Raw genomic sequence first — 17951 nt, forward strand, 5'->3', positions numbered from 1 at the left:
TTACAGATATGACATGACTCAAATACACGTGGAAGAAGGGAAAAAAGAAAGAGAGCAGAGGTGATTAAAGGAATTCCTCTCTTCCAGAAAAATACTCCCATGCCAGTCCCCACTCTACACCCCACACACATGATGCTGGGGGAGGGGGAGGGACAGGGAGACTTAAGGAAGGCAGAGCGCATCCTCAGCTCACAGTCGGGGGCTACTTAGACATCCTCTCTTTATGAGCTGAGACGGCAGGGACCACTGTGCCAAATACACTGGCCCAAGAGCCTGGGAAAAAGACCTGTCCGGCTGCTGGCCATGAAGGTGCTTCCTGGAGGTCAAAGGACAGGATGTGAACTGGAGCCTGGAGGCCACAAGGGTGGCAAGATCAATCACGAGTCTGGGCCGTGGGTCCCACTAACGTTTTCCTGAGACATGAAAAAGACATTCTCCTCCCCAGACCTACAACACCATACCAAGGACACCAAGGGTGGACCTTCCGGTCCAAGCATCACCCTCCGCACCCTCTGAAACCTTCAGGGTGCCTTCTTCTCCTCCCAGTTCTAAGAGCCTAGGACCCTAGCCTCCTGACTCTTCATCCCCTTCATGGACCTAATAAAGAGAGACTTGCTGTCTGGATCCCTCAGGCCTGATCCCTCCACCTCCAAACCATGAAATGAAAAGGTTCTGAGCTCCTGTACCCAAATCTAATTTCTGGCTCCGAGAATGACCCAGGGTTTGGGGTCATGGGTCCCAGAGGGGAGGCTTCCCAGGGCCCCACAGGCCACAGATGAACCAGGCCTCTAGCTGCGTAGATTCAGCTGGTTCTGATAGAACAAATCGCTGCAGGAGTCTTCTTAGCCCAAATAAGTGTGGAGTCTGGGCCGTGTGCGGGGAATTTGCCTTTCTTGGAGGTCCTGCGCCGCAGCAGGCAGCGCTCCTCCCCCTGCAGAATCCCCCTCTCCAAGATCTTGGTCAGACCCCGAGACCTAAGAGCTGCGGAGTCTTGAGTTCCTAAAGCCCCTACCATCTGAGTCTGAGAAAATCAGGCCGGGCTGGTCGGTAAAGACCCTGAAGCCAGGAGTGGACGTTGATTGGCTTCTAGAAACCGGATACGCAATGGGAGTGAGAACTGGGAGCTCGTCATGAGTATCCAGGCAGAAAGGCCCGACACAGTTTGAGAGGGGAGATAAGCGACCCTAACACCAGGAACGATGGTGACGTTGATTGGCTTCTAGAAACCGGATACGCAATGGGAATGAGAACTGGGACCTCGTCATGAGTATCCAGGCAGAAAGACTCGACACAGTTTCCGCGGAGAGCAAGTGAAACCCCTGGGAGGTGGGGAATCCCTCGAGGTTTGACTCCCCAGTCCAGACATCACTTTCTGGCCTAAGACGCTGAGAGCCTTGTCCAGGGACCTGGGACTTTGCCCTGACCACTCTCCTACTGCCTGGAGGACCCTGTAAGTCAGAAGTTTACAAACTTTTGGTTTCAGAATCAGTGTATGACTTTACGACTTGGGACCTCAAAGATAGTATCACTTATTTGTGTTATATCTGTGAGTATTTTATATATATATACATAATATATCTGGCCATATTAGAAATTGAAACAACAGAAATCTATTGATTCAGTTGTAATATTAATAACCCATTACATTAAAATAAATATTTTTATGAAAAATCTTTCAAAAATGAAATAGTATAGTGAGAAGTGAGCCTTCTAGATTTTACATTCTTTCTAGATGAAAAAAATATAGCCTCACACAAATATAGGTAAGGGAAGTATTTTGAATAACATTTTCAGATAATTATGGCTACTCATCTTTGGTACAACACTAAAACTACACAAGTGTTAGGTTTCATAAATAATATTTTGCTATGTGGAACTTGAAACTATAACTGAATATTTCCAAATCTGTTGCGTAAGAGTCCATAGGTCTGTTTTGTACATTGAATGAATATTGTATCAATTCATGATTTTTTTAAAAGTAATGCATTGCTTTACCAAGTTGTATAGATTTTAGAGTGTTGACGTTTAAGATTATCAAACAATCACATTTGTTAATGTCACCACAGCTTACACTAGAAAAGTTTGTCAGTACTGGGAAGCTGTCAAGATTAATTTTCTAATGAGAGCTTGCATTTTATCATTGGCAATAAATATTGTAAGTTGATTTCCTGGAAGGGAGAAACTCATGTTCATTATACCAAATAACTAAATCTAAAAAAATCATAGCTTTCCTGTTCTTCATTCTTAAAGTGAAAATAGTATTCCATAAAAAAAGAAGCTAAGTCAGCTCAGAACAACTATTTTCCTTGGGACATAGTACTTTAAATGGAGCAGAAGTATTTTATGTGTACTTCCCATTTCATCCTATCAGATATTCTAAAATGTGGACTCAAGAATGATGACTGTAGAAACAATAATTTTTAATACTACAACCTTGATATTTTTCAGTGAAACTTGCTTTTTTATTCTTCAATTAAATTGTGGTGAAGAATTCATAACTGCTATTGCTGTTTGTTAAAAGAGGCTCATTTCTGCTAACTTTTACATGAGTGCAAATGTCAACACAGTGAAAAAGGTAGGGGCTTCCCTGGTGGAACAGTGGTTATGAAGTGGCCCTCCAATGCAGGGGACAAGGGTTTTATCCCTGTGGGGGAACCGAGAGCCCATGTGTCAAAGGACAACTAAGCCTTCAAGCTGTAACTGCTGAGCCTAAAGCCCATGCTCTGCAACTAGAGAAATCCCTCATACCTCAGTGAAGATCCAGTGCAGCCAAAATAAGAAATACATATTTAAAAGAAAAAGGTAAATAAATTTTTGGTAATGTTATGAAAATAGTTTTGACCTCATGGATCCCATAGAAGGGTCTCAGAGACTTCAAGGGTTCCACAGATCACAGTTTGAGAACTACTGTTCTTAGTAAAGCAGGGAGACTACAAGTTAGCACCCACCTTTCTGCCTCCTCTTCACTCCTAGACTCCCTCTTCCTGAACTGGACTCCGTGCTTCCCAACCTTTACTTATTAGGGCTCTGCCTCTTGGTTCATCTAAAAGAGAACTTTCCCCTAGGAATTTGATGCCAGTGTCTCCATCTAGGAAGGGACTTGGGAGACAGGTGTTTCCCCTTTGGAACTGGGAATAGTTTGTGCCTGAAGGCACGAGAGAGAAATTCATTCCTGACCCATTTTGGATTTGTTGGTACCAGCTTAATATTTATCTGTATCCCAGAAATAAATCTGATGTAATCTGTGTGAGAAATAATATTGGTTCTTTGGTTTTAAATGGGTCTAATGTACCTTACTTGAGGCCCACTATCATCATCAATAATAGTGCTACTCAGAGTTCCAGGTCTGCACTTTTCATGCAGTAGGTGCTAGCTTTATGTGGCTATCGAGCACTTGAAATGTGGCTAACATCACTGAGTAGTTGAATTTTTATTTAATTAAATTTAAATTTAAATAGCCATATGTGGCTATTAGCTTACTGTATTTGACAGAGCATATCTAAGTGGTTTAGTTTTCATTCTCCCAAGATACTGTATGACTTATAGATTGAAGTATATTGAAATTATCTTCATACATTTAGTTAGGTGGGTCTTAAACATTATTGTAAAATACAGCAGACCCAAGAAAACTTAATCTGCCTCCAGTGCAGGAGACCTGGGTTTGGTCCCTAGATCCCCAGGAGAAGGGAATGGCTACCACCCAGTAATCTTGCCTGGAAAATTCCATGGACAGAGGAGTCTGGCGGGCTACCGTCCATGGGGTCGCAGAGTCAGACCCACTGAGCAACTAACACTTTCACTTTCTTTAACATCATTAACCTAAACATAATTTATCACCTCAAGGTCATCAGTTTTCAAAAACACTCATTATTGGAGCTATTTCTTATCTACATTACATTGAGACTCTTGACGTCATTTCTGTTAACTTGGTAAACATAAGCAAGCACTTATGTCTTCACTTAGACACAAGAAGGTATTTATTGAATACCCCGTTATAAAATACCCTGTTGGTCCTGCAAAATTATAAAAATATAAAACAGAAGATGAAAACCTTAGAATTCCCACCACCTTTGAATTGTTTACCTATTATTCCTCCCCACAGTGTGTGTAAAGTGATACTTGCCCCCAATTTCAGTTTTTTGTTTCCTTTTACCCTTGGACCCCACTCTCCTCATCATCTCTACCTAAATGAAGATATACATAAAATTTTCACAATTGTCGAATGAAGAATTTTCTAAGCATGACCCAAAGATTTAAGAAAAAAATGCAAAGAAATAAAACTTTTCTATGGCAACCACAAACTCACAAGCATGCAAAAACGTGTCCATAATCAAATTTAAAGACACCTAAAAAATCTGATAGACAAAATATTAGCATGTGTCGATATTCTTCACTGAAAGACCACCAGGAATACACCTAATTGAACACATTGTGTTTACTACTTGATACAGCCAGGGAGAATGCACACTGTGGGGAACCACAGGGCATCTTAGAGTGAGGGTATAAGAAAGAATGTGTTATTGTGGGATTTGGGTTTTGGTTGGAGAAAAGAGGGGTTTACTCCAAACTGAGTATTGCCAGGAAGCATGGTCAATTACATGACTGGGTGTCCCAATCAATCACATCTATAAGGAGGGCAGACTAGAGCAAGGATAAAGGAGCATTTGCAACTATCAGTCGTGTTACCCAGGATAGGGAGATGTTCAGTACTTTCTGACTTGCACAGTGCCCTGTTTCTCTGTGCTTAAATGAAATTATGCATAGTCTTGTCTTGTTTCGTTTCCCTTTATTATGATTTCAGTGTATCCTCATTTGATATTTCTATTTTATAAATTGATTTTATTCCAAAGAGAACAACATGGCCTAGCTGTGGGCACCAGACCAGCTTCAAGTAATTCTGATGTCTAGCTGTGAGTGTCACACCTGTTCCCTGGGGTCAGAAGGCTGATTTTTCTTCCTTAAATTGAATATTTTAAAACTCCTACATCAAGATTGGAAAATAAAGACTATTAAAAAACAATTTGGAAAAGAAATGTAAGTACCAAATAAATTCATTACTAATAAATGGGAAAAGTGGGAATGTGAAAGGAAAAATGGAAATAAAAATTATATCTGTCAGCTTGGCAAAGATGAAAGGAAGATAAAGGCTAGACCTTTAATAGGTGTTCTTGGAAAAGTCAAGTTAGGGCAGGGAAAACAGATCAGGATTGGCTGGTATGAATAAGTATCAGCAGGCTTTGGTTTATAGTAGTGGTCTTTGATTGTCTGGTACCTGGCCCTAGAATCATTAAGGCAAAGGAATATTACCTCTTAGGGTACAAAGGCCAGATCAGGGGGTAAGGGGGGTGGTGGCAGGGTGGGATGGAAGTCTGGATTGGTTAGTTTTCATATCAGAGGCTTGCTCCTGGCTGGGCTATAGTCCTGGGAAAGCTGTCTCTCCTCAGTGAGAAAGATTTTATTATTTTTTAAATTATTATTTTTATCTTTGCACTGGGTCTTCGCTGCAGGGCATGGGCTTTCTCTACTTGCAGACAGTGGGGGCTGGGGGGTGGCTCCTTTCTGGTTGCAGCGCACAGGCTTCTCATTGCCATGTCGTCTCTTGTTGCAGAGCACAGGCTCTGGGCCCAGGGGCTTCAGTAGTTGCAGCACACGGGATCAGTTGCTCTGATGTATTCGGAATCTTCCCCAACAGGGTTGAACCTGTGTCCCTGGGTTGAACCTGAATACAAGGGGATTCTTATCCACTGTACCACCAGAGAAGTCCTTCAACAAAACATTCTTAAACAACTGAGCTATCAGAGCAAATTTCCCCACATCTTGAGCCCAGGAGTTTAGTATGGGAAGTTCTTTGGCAACTAGCATCTGCTCCCATGTCTTGAGAAAGGTGAACTACATGAGTCTTGATGAGACCACCTCTTATTACAGAAGCTGAAAACACACTTTCCTAACCTTTTTTGTCACTGGGCACAGGCAGGCATCCTATACTCTGGTGTGCTTATGGCAGATTTTGATTTAGGGGTTAGTTACATGAAGAACTTGGGCCTGTTCTATCCACTAATTTCCTGAGCCCATTCCTTCCTCAACTCTTCATTTTCATCTCTGCATCCAGGAAAACTTGACCCATCGGTTGAGTCTATGAATCCACCAAGAGAGCTACTGCCAAACACACCTCTGGCTCTGTAAGTAAGTGTTCTTACTTCTTTCTCTTCTGTTCCTCACCAGATTATATCCACTCTCCAATAGCTTGGACTCATGCATGATGTATTCTGTTTATATCCTGACAATTCAAGCATCCTCTCAAGCCCCGCTGACTCCACCTCCTCCCCCTCTCACTGCAGCTCCCGCCTCTCTGGGGGTCACGTGGACGTGCCTCCAGAATTTGCATGCAGGCAGGTGTACGTATCCCTCCCTCTTTGCACTCCACATGCCCCAGTGATGTTTAATTTCCCTTTAAAAAAAAATTAATTTCCCTTTTTCTAAAATCAGAAAACCATTTGTTTTCTGCTGCTTATATGTAAGACTACTAATTTAACATTAAGCTTAGTATCTATTTCTACCATTTCAAAACACAGCTGACATAAGACATGACTTCAGAACCAAGTGACTTCCAAAAACTCATATACACCTGAACCTTACATGGCTTCCCCTCTCGCCTTCCCATTGCAAAAATTATCAGAACGTGGCAGATAAATGAAGGAATTCTTACACCAGATATCTCAAATCTTACAGTGTATTAAAGGTTAAACAGTTATGAACTGCCAAATATTTACCATTTCCTCAGCTGCTTAGATGATTTGGAAGACCCTGATGCTGCCAAAGATTGAGGGCAGAAGGAGAAAGGGGTGACAGAGGATGAGATGGTTGGATGGCATCATTGGCTCAATGGATATGAGTTTGAGCAAACTCCGGGGCATGGTGAAGGACAGGGAGGCCTGTGTGCTGCACTGCATGGAGATGCAAAAAGTCAGACACAACTAAGCAATGGAACAACAACTGCTTAGAAGGATGACAGGAGAAATTATAGGGCAGAAAAGGTGCTTTAGAAATCAATATGGTTACTTTACAATATTGCAGTGGAAAAAAAAAAGAAATCAATATGGATGTTGTCACCAATTACTATTTGTTGCAGGAGCTGAGATTCTGTAATACAGAATCATTCCCGTACGTTTGTCTCAGTGGCAGGTGAAGAACCAAATCAAAGGCAACAGAAGCGGTAAATCAGTTAACACACATTTTAATAAACACATTAAAGACATTCCAACCATTCCTCTTAGAGAAAGAAGATCAACTATTACCGTCCCCATTTCAGAGACAAAGCAGCGAGGACAAGAGACTCATGACTGCCATAATGCTTATCATCTGAGTGCTTTCAGAAACCCAGCAGGACCATCCGGCTGAGGCAGAGAGCTGGGAATGAGGAAAAGGAACAAAGGATAAATGAGAAAACCAGGAGCTCTTCTCTCAGGGTCTCAGTGTAAGTTTGGATCTCGCGCAGTTAAGCCACAGGAAAGGGAAAATTCTCCCAATGAAGGCAGATGAGAATTCATAGATGAACTCTTGAGTCTGGCATTGGTAAAGGTTACCTTCCCACCATCATGATCCAGAGCAACTCCAATCTGCCAGGGGCAGTAGGACAGAATCTGGAAGGGCTCAGGGCTGGTGCATATAGACACCCCAGCTGAGGACAGCTGCAGAGTCCAGAACCCCTCCTCGGGGGTGAAGTTGAGAAATCCCCTTCTCACCACTGACTCTCTTGCCACCCCCACCAGGCAGAATTTTGGCCATATTCCATTTTCCTGAGACCATTCCCCCTCCAACTCCTCATTCTCCTCTCTATATCCAGGAGAATGATACCCATCAGTGATGCCTATAAATCCACCAAGATGTCTACTGCCAAACACGCCTCTGCTTCCAGCCCTGTCTCTCCTTGCTTCTTCTTCCTCCTCTGCTTCCCACCAGATCCTGTCCACTTTCACTTCCCAGTACACTTTGCCCCATGTGAAGCCCTTACTGCCCAGCACCCCCGGCTCCGGATCAAATCGCTGACCACGCTGGTATTTGTTCATCCGCAAGCCAGTGAACATCATACTCTTCCCATTTGGAGACACTGAGAGGTAGCCGTTGGCTGTCTGGGAATCCAGGATGATCCTCACTGTGGGGACAAGGAGACAAAGGTGTGGCATCAGAAAAGATACCAAGTGAGATTTGTCCCATAGGTTCTGGGGCCTTTGTGACAATGGTGGGAGACTCCTCAGGGGACCAAGACAAAGACTGCTTTGACCTTGTATTCAGACTATTAGCAACCATATCTAGAGAGTAAAGAACACAGAAAATTCAAGGCCTCAGGCAGTGCGATGAGACTTGAGAGGGAAACATGATAAGGCCTGGGATCACTACAGCTGGGCAAATCTGGGGAACTGTTTATGGTTCTGAACTCAGGATAAAGAATTTGGATACATTAGTCACATGAAGACCTTCCTCCTTAAAACAAACAGGCTGACCCATAAGTAATAAGAGCTTCACAGGAAAGTTGCAAACTTCAGCCACTATCCCCTCCAGATACTCACTTGTCTTATATTCCAGATCCCTCATCAATTTTCCTAGAGTAAAAGAACAAAAGGACAGTGAGCAATTCTTTCTTGTTTTTTTTTTTTTTTTCCCTTTAGCCACACTGCTCGGCTTTCAGGAAGACCAGGGATTGAACTCAGGCTGAGGGCAGTGAAAGCACGGAGTCCTACCCACTGGACCACCAGGGAATTCTTGACAGTAAGTGGCTCTGACACCAGAGCTTCTCGGTCAGACTCTCTTACGGTATCTCATATAACTTTAACAGTTAATAGGGGATCATGAAAGTTCAAGTGAAACAGAGGAATTAATTCAGGAGACACCCACAGCTGTCCAGTCTAAACAGGTTCATGTGAATATCCATGACAACACGTGCTGAACCCACCTGGTGCTTCATTAAAGAGTACCTTTGGGCATGCTACCCATTTTTAAACTGAGTCCTAAACTTCTAGTCCTAAACCACACTATTTCTCTCCACTCTCAAAGACACCTCTTTAGAGCCATTCTCTCACTATTCTTTAATTTTATTTTCAATTGTGGTTAAGACACATAACATTTACTGTCTTTACCATTTTTAAGTGTATAGTTCATTAATGTTAAATATATCTAAATTGTTGTGCAATCAATTTCCAGAACTTTTGCATTTTTTAAAACTTAAACTCTATATTTATTAAACAGCAGCTCCTCATTTCCCCCTCCTCTCAAACCCTGGCAACCACTAATCTACTTTCTGTTCCTATGGATTTGACTGCTTTAGAGACCTCATATACATGGAATCACACAGTACTTGTCTCTTTGTGACTGGCTCATTTCATTTAGCATATTGTCCTTGAGGTTCATCCATGTTAGAGTATGTGTCACAGTTTCCTTCCTTTTTTAGGCTGGATAGTATTCAATTGTCTGCATATGCCACATTCCATTTCTCCACTCATCCAGTGATGAACATTTGGGTTGCTTATACTTCCTGTCCATTGTGAATAATGTTGCTATGAACATGAGAGTCCAAATATCTCTTTGAGGCCTTGCTTTTAATTCTTTGGGAAGTGGGGATGCTAGATCATATGGTAATTATGTGTTTAAAATTTTGTGGAAATGCCATACTGTTTTCCATAGCCTCCCAATCTTCTTTTACCTCACTGTTAGATATGAAATATATTTCTACCAACTCTGAGACCTCTTAACTATGATTCTACATTATGGAACAGTCTTAGACTATCCCATGGAAGCCTCCATGGTCTGGACTTAAATTTCCTCCCCAGTGTCCCTGCCTGGTGTGAATGAGAGCCAGGAACTCTGAGAAGGTGCGGCCATGATCAAAACTTAAAGAAACATTACAGAGAAAGAAAGAAGGTTTTCTAGGCTCAGAACTCCCTCCTTTACCATGGAATCCTCTGAGTCCTTTCTCTAAACAAAGAAGTTTATCTGAAAATTCTTCCATCTGTTTTCTGATTGCAGGACTGATAGGCTTTTCAATCCAGAACTTCTTCCGGGGGTATCTAGAGATAATGAAATCAGAGTAAGTACTCCTGAGAGAAAGGCATGGTTTCCCACCGTCAGAGAATACGCATGTGAACAAATACCAGTAATGGACCAAAGAGGCTTTTCCAAGTGGCTGGTTTCGACATCAGAGTCAGAGAGAAGAATATAGAGATCTGAAGAAAGGGCCATGACCCAAGGATTCTCTATCCACCAACATGTCATTTATGGTGGTTTAGTTGCTGAGTCTTGTCTGACTATTGAGACCCCAGAGACCGCAACCTGCCAGGCTCCTCTGACCATGGGATTCTCCAGGCAAGAATACTGGAGTGGGTTGCCATTCCCTTTTCCAGGGCATCTTTCTGACCCAGGGATCAACCTGCGGGAGATTTTTTTTACCACTGAGCCACCAGGGAAGCCCAAAAACCTAGAGCTATGCCTGAACAGGGACTTTAAACAGATTAAAAGTCTGATGTTTGACCTACTGACTGAGCTATCTGGGCCCTCTTAAGTATATCAATACAAAATACTTAAATAACAAAATTACTAAGGAAAACCTCATGGAGATATATCAATCCTATTCCAAGAACACAAAGAATGTACCTTATTTTCAAGTGCATACAACTGTCCAAAAATTTAAAATACACAATACAAAAAGCTTCGATAAAGTCCAAAATAGTAGAAATGGCAACACACTTGTCTGATCACAAAATATAAAAACTATGAAACATAAAACTGTTAGAAAAAAAACACAGCACCATTGACAGATGTCCTCTTTTTTAAACAAATCTTATATTAAATAGCAAATGAAATTAAAAAATTTTAAATATCTAGAAAACAATGAAAAATACTATGGACTAGAAATTATAGCATATTTCAAAAACAAGGCTCATAAATATATACACACAATATTATAAAATATTAAAAAGAGAAAAAAGAGAAAGGCAAGTAGAGAAGGCAAAAATAGATATAAACAAAACATTTCAGATATAAACAATAAAATGTAAGGATATTATTTGTCAAACACTGCAAATAATTTTTAAAATATAAATGAAAGTGATTTCCAGGAGCTATAAATACTAAATATCCAATTAAAATATGTCAGATGAATTTATTTTAAAAGAAAACAAAATTGTATGTTGCTTATAAGAGATACATAAAAATAACAGCCCAGATAGGTTGAGAGTTAAAGAATACAAAGTTCAAAAGTATGCAAACACTATCAAAAGAAAACTAGAATAACTACTGATATCAGGCAAAATATTCTAGGGCAAGAAGTCTTACACATTCTGTATCACTCTCATTTCTTATATAATCACTCATCTCCAATTGTCTCTGTCTGGTCTCCCCAGCCAGAATCTGGCATCCTATCTCCTTTCCCCACCTAGTAATTGGTCCATGGTAAATGCTCAGGTTATGCCAACAGCCCTGGGTGTCTCTGGGATGAACTGTGTATTCTCAAAATATTTGGCTTTTATCTCTGTTCAAAGCTTCTGCATATCATTATGGGTATGGTTTTTGAAAACTGTCAGTGTTTAATGCCTAACACATTGAGAACCACTGTCAAAGAAACCATTATTTCTGTGACTCATATAAGTATCTTCTTCTTATGATCCAGCAGACAGCAGGAAACCATCACTAACAAGCATGGACAACAACTTGATGAAAAAATGTGCTTTACAAAATGTGAGGGAAGTGCAGCCAGGAGAGGCAGCTGGGAACCAAACAGGAATAAAAAGAACAAAAGGACACTGGGTCTTAGAAACAAATGTGTATTTTAAACTTTTTCAAATACTCTGCCATAATCTCCTCCCATTTCAATTCTCCCTATCCTCTTACCATCCTAAATTCCAAGACAATAATTTTTCTAGGATGTTCTATGGAATATCTTTCATATTACACTTTCTAGAAGAACCTCTCTTCTTCCAAATAACCCCTTTCAGCCCTTACCAAATTTCAATAAGTTTTGGTGATAGAAAGAAAAAACAAAGGAACACCTAAGTGGTTAAAAAAATAAAGCAAGCAGCACTTACCTGCTTGTTATGTCACTTGGGTCCTAGAAAGGAAGAGAAGACAGACTGTCATGGAAATAAGGTTCCCAGGAGCTGACACCGTTCCTTACGATGAGCTCGCTGGGAATGGGTATGGGTACACAACAGGACTATACAGAGAATTTTCTGGTGGGCTTGGACCTGTGCTATTCTCCACTGTGGTATCAGTTTATGGGGACACATGTTTCCCCTTCCTTTCCTCCATTTGAGTCTAGAATATCCTCTCCAGGAAAACTTTCTTGATCTGTTAAGACTTCTACTGTCTATCAGATGAAGACTGAAATCTCAGAATGCCTTTGAAGGCCTCTGGTCAGATGGCTCCATCTTACCTAGCCCATCTTCCCTTTAACTTCTTCCTCGCTTAGGCTGACTCCTCCAGAAAGGTGGCCCCTTTCACTCTATGTATCCTTCCTATCTTCCAAACTCTCTTCCTCAGCACCTGTGGGCTTCCCAGGTGGCTCAATGGTAGAGAATCCTCTCATCAGTGCAACAGCCACAGGAGACTCAGGTTCGATCCCTGGGTCAGGAAGATCCCCTGGAGGAGGAAATGGCTAACCCACTCTAGTATTCTTGCCTGGAAAACCCCATGAACAGAGGAAACTGGCAGGCTAGTCTGCCCCTAGGGTCGCAGAGAGTCGGATAGGACTGACATGCATGCTGCACCTACACCCACCTTTTTATTATCACACTCATTAAGTTTATTATCACATTCATGTGTTTCATTTTAACCAATGCACCTTCACAAATGGAATGTTCAACTCCTCTTTCCTGCTAACCCAAATCTTTACATTTTCCTCAAGGCTACCATTACAAGCTGCTTTGTCCATGAAGCTTTTCCTGACTAGCCTTTTCCAGAATTCCTGTGGCTTCCAGTCTGATTATAAGATTTAACACTCAATTATTTCTTATAATTATAAATGTACATGTATGGATGTGAGAGTTGGACCATAAAGAGAGTTGAGCGTCAAAGAATTGATGCTTTGAACTGTGGTGTTAGAGAAGACTCTTGAGGGTCCCTTGGACTGCAAGGAGATCAAACCAGTCCATCCTAAAGGAGATTAGTCCTGAACATTCATTGAAAGGACTGACGCTGAAGCTGAAGCTCTAATACTCTGACCACCTGATGCAAAGAACTGACTCATTGGAAAAGCCCCTGATGCTGGGAAAGATTGAAGGCAGGAGGAGAAGGGGACAACAGAGGATGAGATGGTTGGATGGCACGACCAACTCAATGGACATGAGTTTGAACAAGCTCCGGGAGTTGGTGATGGACAGGGAAGCCTGGAGTGCTGCAGTCCATGGGGTTGCAAAGAGTTGGACATGACTGAGTAACTGAACTGAATTGACTGACAGATCTTACTATCTCAGTGCATATTGCATATCTGTGCATATTGCAGTCTCCTGCCCACTGTGATTTGGGACTTACAACCTATTGGTTTGCTAATTAACTTGTCAATGAACTCAACAAAGGAGAACAAAACCTTGTCTCTCCTGACTCCTGGTCCAGATCTCATGCTAATGGAGGGGCCAGACTGCAGCCTGGAGCAAGAGGACTCGGGTACAATTTAACTGGTCCATCACCTGCAAAAGTTCAAGTGCTGGCTGCCGAGCTTTCTTCTCTAGCTCAGAAATCAGGGTCTCCAGCCGGATGACCTCCTCAGAGCCCTTGGTGACATGGCTGTTCCTTCCTTCAGAAAGGTGTTGCTCCATTCCCTCCAGCCACTCCAACAGGTACTGCTCCCTTTCTCTCAGGAACTGATAGCCCTGCTCAAACACTGATGCTATGTCTTGCTTGTGGTTCTGGAATTTTGCCTACAGTAAAGGCAGAAAGACAAAGAGGATTTCTCCTGAGAGACTGGAAACATTTGTGAGATCTGAGGATAAGTTCATAACAAGAATCCCTTCTATCACATCTACTTTCTCCTCATCCCTCATTATGCCCCCTCCCCTCAACCTACATACACACACACACACACACCACACACACACACTCTCTCTCTCTCTCTCTCTCTCTCTCCCTCCCACCCAACAAAGGTACACAGAATATTCACCCGAAACTTCTCGTACCAGCAGGGCCTGAATCTCATCTTCTCCTGTAGATTGAAAATTCTGAATCCTGTCCCGGTCTCCCTTCAGAATCTTCAGATGGTTTAGAATTCTACCCTATGGGGAAAAAAAAAACCATGAATAATCTCAAGATGAAGATGAAAATGCCTTCAATAAGAAAAGACACCTGCAAAATGATTTCAGAGTGAAATCAGATAGTCTTGATCTTATGTAGTGTTATAAGATAACTAGGTTGGAATAGTTTTCATCCCATTTAATGATGAAGAAACAAAGTGAGTGCTATGTTAGCTTAGAGTAGCTTCTCAGAAGTGAGATAAAATGCATGTTAAACTTATACTGTACTGTATGTCAATTACATCTCAATAAAACTGGGAGAAAAATAAGTGAGATAAAATTTATTATCATTACAACTACTAAGACTTATAGTGTAGTTTTTATATTTACACTGTTTCTTTCCACCACAAATATAGATAATTTATATTAAAATTAATTGATAACATGGAAATAAAAAAGGAAATCAACACAAAATAATGAAGGAAAATATATACACTAAGTCCAAATCACTGAGGGAATGACTAAATCAATTTTAAGAGTCCTGTTAACCAAAGACAAAAGGGAAATAGTGATTCATGTAATCCTTTAGCAGACAGGAGGAAAAATACTGGTATGTCAGAAAAAAATAATGTTTTCCCTGAGATTAAATTCTGAAAGGAAATTCATACAAGACGCAATATTCTCACAAATATTTTTATAATACATATGAAGCACACACTTTGAAGCTAAGTATCAAGACGGCTATCAAGAGCATTAGTATTCCATATTGCTGGTTGAGGCTTGATCAGATGCTTCGGAAACTAAAACATTAAGGCAATGGGATAGGTTTGCTATTATAAAATATATGAAAACAAACCAGTTTTATTATTCAAATTAAAAGAATCCATGTTGCCAAGAACTTACCATGCTATAGAATTTGAACCTTCCCCTTACAATTGTTAGAATGGCTACTATTTTAAAAAATGAAAGATAACAAGTATTGGTGAAGATGTGAAGAAAAGGAAACCCTGGTATGCTACGAATGAGAATGGAAACTGGCACAGTCATGGAAAACACAATAGATGCTTCTCAAAAAATTAAAAATAGAACTACCATATGATCCAGCAATCCTATTTCTAGGTATTACTCTAAAGGAACTGAAATCAGGATCTCAAAGAGACATCTGCACTCCCATGTTTATTGCAGCATTATCCTCAACAGCCCAGCTTTGGAAACAACCTAATATTCAATGGATGAATGGATACAGACAGTGTGGTACATACATACAATGGAATCTTACTCAGCCTTTTAAAAAGAAGAAAATCCTGTCATTTGCAACCACACAGATGGATCTGGAGGACATTATGCAAGGTGAAATAAGCCAGGCACAAAAGACAAATACTATATCATCTCACTTGTATGAGGAATCTAAAACTCTTAGAAGCAGAGTAGAATGGTGGTGGCTTGCAACTGAAGGGGAGGGTAAAGGGGAGGTGATGGTCAAAGGGTAAAAGTTTCAGTTATGCAAGATAAGTTCTGAAGATCTAGTCTACACCATAGTGCTTAACCATAGTGCTTACATATCTGTAAGCAATACTGTGTTGTAACAATACTGTGTTGTATAGTTAACATTTGCTAACAGGACAGATGTTACGCTAAGTGTTCTCTTTCTCACACACAGTAAGATAATAATAAATCAGGTGGGAGGAAACTTTGGGAGGTGATGAATATGTCTCTGGCTTTGATGGTAGTGACATATTTATCCCCAAACTCATCAAGTAGCATACAGTAAATATATGGGCAGCTTTTTATGTGTCAAACATACCTCAATAAAGTGTTTATTAAACAAATTTTGGACCTTATCCTGAAGGTACAATAGAACTTTTTTGGCTCCAAGAACAGAGCTGGGGTCCAGCAAGCTTCTTACCCGATAAGACTGGGCAGCTTTCTCCAGCAGAAGAGCAGCGTGGTGCCTGTGCTCCCGGGACGCCCGACACACGACACACAGGATCTGCCGGTCGTCCTTGCAGTGGTAATACAGCTTCTCCAAATGCTGCCCTCACAGCTTCTCCGCTCTCTGCTCGAGCTGTCTGTCCTCTCTGGGTTGTCTCTCCTCATCTACTTTCATCCTCCAGATGTTCTCCACTATGCTGGCCATCTGCCACACATGGCGGATATTCTCTTTCTTAAAGGCTGTCTTGCAGAGAGAACAATATAATGGCTACTGAGCAGATTCACAGACCTTAATGATGCAGTGATAGCAGAAGACATGACCACAGTCGACGGTAACGGGGTCTTTCAAGTAGTCAAGACAGATAGAACACAGCACCTCGTCCTCCAGTTTCCTCAGAGGAGAGGCAGCGGCCATGATAGCAACGCTGAAACCCTGCAGAGCGTTCCTTCTCAAAATGACAAATGACCTCCTAAGAAGATACAAAGGAAAAACAGAAACTGTGAATTTATTAACATTAAAATGGAACTCATGAGAAAATAGTTTTTATGTTCAAATTGTTCCCAACCTTTTCCCTCTAAATCCAAAGTTCCTTCCAGACCACTATTCAGAACAGATTCCAGCCTGCAAAGCTAAACTGGCATTAGTTTCAGGTAGTCTGCTTTTCTGTAAACATTTTAAAAGGGTACTAATACGTGCAATTAAGTGGTGAGTATTCTAGAAAATTATAGTATTGGGAAAGTAAATACCCAATAAAGTCTAAGGAATTTCCCTCACTCTAAGTAGATCAGCTTTAGTGAAAATATTTGCTGTAAATGATTCAATAGTAAAGAATAGGAATTACAAAAATTTAGGGCTTAGGTCCAGTGGTTAAGAATTTGCACTCCTACTGCAGAAGGCATGGGTTCATTCCCTGATTGGGGAACTAAGATCCCACATGCCACATGGTGTGGCCAAAAAAATTATCATTATAAAAACTTTAGGTCTATATTTTAAACTTATCTGAGAACATGAGAGTTAGATTACTAGAAACCATTAGGTTCAACCATAGGTCTTTTATTCATAGGCTGCCTTGTAAATATCATTATGATTTAAACTAATGGTTTTCAAACATTTTTTGAGACATCACACTTAGAAACGCATTCACATCCCAGTCTAATAAATTAACACATGCACATGCATATGCACACACATACTAAAACACAAGTTTTGTTCAGTATCATTTACAATGACTTTTAAAACTGCAGTCCATTTTTAAAATGCTGGTTATAACCCACAAAAATGATGCCATGATATAAGCTATTACAATCGATAATTTGAAAATCACTGATTTAAACCACACCAATTTTATCACTAACCCTGACTTCTACCCAAAAATGCAAATTCTAGGGAACTACAGACGCCTACTATGTCACCACTTGCAGCTTAAATTCACATCTCCAATTGCATTATTTTCCTCATTGTTCTTATTCCTTGGTAAGAGCTACCAACAACTACCCCACTACCCAAGCTAAAACCTAGGTGTGATTTTAGACACCTCATTCTTTCACTACCACCTCCCATATCTGGTCACTGAATTAAATAATAGAATATCTGAAATAAAAATTTCACTGCATGGTCTTAACAGCAGAATGCAGATGACGGGGGCGGGGGGTCAATGAACTTGAAGAAGGGACAATAAAAATTATCAAATCTTAGAACAAAGCAGAAACTCAGTGACTTATAAAATATCAAAAGGTCTAACATTCATGCCATTAGAATACCAGAGAAGAAAAGAAATTGGTAAAGGAAAAAACAGAGGAAAAATT

At 40.8% G+C, this 17951-nt stretch overlaps 1 long non-coding RNA gene across 10 annotated transcripts; it reads left to right on the top strand.

Annotated features, from left to right (window-relative positions):
* The first annotated feature begins 1269 nt into the window (after nt 1–1269).
* LOC110134358 (uncharacterized) lies at nt 1270–16683 on the top strand. Of its 10 annotated transcripts, none has more exons than XR_011484002.1 (9): nt 1271–1450; nt 2449–2575; nt 4851–5034; nt 6110–6183; nt 7130–7213; nt 7310–7474; nt 8667–8766; nt 10021–10081; nt 16063–16683. It is a non-coding gene; the product is annotated as an uncharacterized lncRNA (long non-coding RNA). The 10 variants fall into 10 exon arrangements; XR_011483999.1 differs by lacking the exon at nt 16063–16683 and adding an exon at nt 11660–14542 and having other exon boundaries at nt 1272–1450; XR_011483994.1 differs by lacking the exon at nt 16063–16683 and having other exon boundaries at nt 1274–1450; nt 10021–14542.
* Nucleotides 16684–17951: the final 1268 nt, after the last annotated feature.

The sequence above is a fragment of the Odocoileus virginianus genome, chromosome 27 (genome assembly GCF_023699985.2).
Source record: "Odocoileus virginianus isolate 20LAN1187 ecotype Illinois chromosome 27, Ovbor_1.2, whole genome shotgun sequence".
Classification (NCBI taxonomy): domain Eukaryota; kingdom Metazoa; phylum Chordata; class Mammalia; order Artiodactyla; family Cervidae; genus Odocoileus; species Odocoileus virginianus.